Source organism: Osmerus eperlanus, chromosome 23 (assembly GCF_963692335.1).
Source record: "Osmerus eperlanus chromosome 23, fOsmEpe2.1, whole genome shotgun sequence".
Taxonomy (NCBI): Eukaryota; Metazoa; Chordata; class Actinopteri; order Osmeriformes; family Osmeridae; genus Osmerus; species Osmerus eperlanus.
Genome location: NC_085040.1, coordinates 11,555,338 through 11,557,837, shown reverse-complemented (window position 1 = coordinate 11,557,837; position 2,500 = coordinate 11,555,338). Strand labels below are relative to the sequence as shown.

Sequence of the window (2,500 nt, the reverse complement as noted above, 5' to 3'; positions counted from 1 at the left end):
ATGTCTAAGCATGTTTTGCGACAACAAATCGATCGAAGCAGCAACCAGAACATGGCTCGTTGGTCTCGTGGTATGATTCTCGCTTAGGGTGCAGGGATCCTTTGTTTAAGCATGTTTTGTGACAACAAATCGATCAATCGAAGCACAACTGGAACATGGCTCGTTGGTCTAGGGGTATGATTCTCGCTTAGGGTGCGAGAGGTCCCGGGTTCAAATCCCGGACGAGCCCATTACTTCTACAGCCCATTGCTGTAGAAGGAGGTAACCTGGCAAAGAGGGCTCCTGTTCTATTCCCAAATCAGTCCTTTTCCAAACGTAGATCGGGGTGATTTTCTGCAGAAGTTTCTCGAACTCTTTTTGTCTACGCATGTTTTGTGACAACAAATCGATCAAAGCAGCAACCAGAACATGGCACATTGGTTTCGTGGTATGATTCTCGCTTAGGGTGCAGGGAGCCTTTGTCTAAGCATGTTTTGTGACAACAAAAAGATCAATCGAAGCAGCAACTTCAACATGGCTCGTTGGTCTAGGGGTATGATTCTCGCATAGGGTGCCAGAAGTCCTGGGTTCAAATCCTGGACGAGCCCATTACAGTATGCTGTTGAAAGAGGTAACCTGGCAAAGAGGGCTGCTGTTCTATTCCCAAATCTGTCATTTACCCAAGGTCGATCGGGGTGATTTGCTGCGGAAGTTTCTCCAGCTCTTTATGTCTAAGCATGTTTTGTGAAAACAAATCGATCAAAGCAGCAACCAGAACATGGCTCGTTGGTCTAGGGGTATGAGTCTCGCTTTGGGTGAGAGAGGTCCCGGGTTCAAATCCCGGACGAGCCCTTTACAGTAAGTTGTTGAAGGAGGTTATTTAGTGAAGAGGGCTCCTGTTCTATTCCCAAATCTGTCTTTTACCCAACGTCGATCTGGGTGATTTGCTGCAGAAGTTTCTCCAGCTCTTTCTGAATATGCGTGTTTTGCGACAAAAAATCGATCAATGCAGCAACCAGAACATGGCTCGTTGGTCTTGTGGTATGATTCTCGCTTAGGGTGCAGGGCGCCTTTGTCTAAGCATGTTTTGTGACAACAAATCGATCAATCGAAGCAGCAGCTGGAGCATGGCTCGTTGGTCTAGGGGTATGATTCTAGTTTAGGGTGCAAGAGGTCCCGTGTTCAAATCCAGGATGAGCCCATTACAGTATGCTGTTGAAGGAGGTAACCTGGCAAAGAGGGCTCCTGTTCTATTCCCAAATCAGTCCTTTTCCAAACGTAGATCAAGGTGATTTTCTGCAGAAGTTTCTCGAACTCTTTTTGTCTACGCATGTTTTGTGACAACAAATCGATCAAAGCAGCAACCAGAACATGGCTCGTTGGTCTCGTGGTATGATTCTCGCTTAGGGTGCAGGGAGCCTTTGTCTAAGCATGTTTTGTGACAACAAATCAATCAATCGAAGCAGCAGCTGGAGCATGGCTCGTTGGTCTAGGGGTATGATTCTCGCTTAGGGTGCGAGAGGTCCCGGGTTCAAATCCCGGACGAGCCCATTACTTCTACAGCCCATTGCTGTAGAAGGAGGTAACCTGGCAAAGAGGGCTCCTGTTCTATTCCCAAATCAGTCCTTTTCCAAACGTAGATCGGGGTGATTTTCTGCAGAAGTTTCTCGAACTCTTTTTGTCTACGCATGTTTTGTGACAACAAATCGATCAAAGCAGCAACCAGAACATGGCTCGTTGGTCTCGTGGTATGATTCTCGCTTAGGGTGCAGGGAGCCTTTGTCTAAGCATTTTTTGTGACAACAAATCGATCAATCGAATCAGCAACTAGAACGTGGCTCGTGGGTCTAGGGGTATGATTCTCGCTTAGGGTGCGAGAGGTCCCGGGTTCAAATCCCCGACGAGCCCATTACAGTATGCTGATGAAGGAGGTAACATGTCAAAGAGGGCTCCTGTTCTATTCCCAAATCAGTCCTTTACCCAACGTAGATCGGTGTGATTTGCTGCGGAAGTTTCTCCAGCTCTTTATGTCTAAGCATGTTTTGCGTCAACAAATCGATCGAAGCAGCAACCAGAACATGGCTCGTTGGTCTCGTGGTATGATTCTCGCTTAGGGTGCAGGGAGCCTTTGTCTAAGCATGTTTTGTGACAACAAATCGATCAATCGAATCAACAACTAGAACGTGGCTCGTTGGTCTAGGGGTATGATTCTCGCTTAGGGTGCGAGAGGTCCCGGGTTCAAATCTCGACGAGGCCATTACAGTATGCTGATGAAGGAGGAAACATGTCAAAGAGGGCTCCTGTTCTATTCCCAAATAAGTCCTTTACCCAACGTAGATCGGTGTGATTTGCTGCGGAAGTTTCTCCAGCTCTTTATGTCTAAGCATGTTTTGCGACAACAAATCGATCGAAGCAGCAACCAGAACATGGCTCGTTGGTCTCGTGGTATGATTCTCGCTTAGGGTGCAGGGATCCTTTGTTTAAGCATGTTTTGTGACAACAAATCGATCAATCGAAGCAG

General features: G+C 47.0%; 2 non-coding genes across 2 annotated transcripts; both read left to right on the top strand.

Annotated features, from left to right (window-relative positions):
- Positions 1-157: 157 nt before the first annotated feature.
- On the top strand, positions 158-229 carry trnap-agg (transfer RNA proline (anticodon AGG)). Its single transcript has one exon. It is a non-coding gene; the product is annotated as a tRNA-Pro (tRNA).
- A 1,228-nt stretch (positions 230-1,457) lies between these two features.
- trnap-agg (transfer RNA proline (anticodon AGG)) lies at positions 1,458-1,529 on the top strand. Its single transcript has one exon. It is a non-coding gene; the product is annotated as a tRNA-Pro (tRNA).
- Positions 1,530-2,500: the final 971 nt, after the last annotated feature.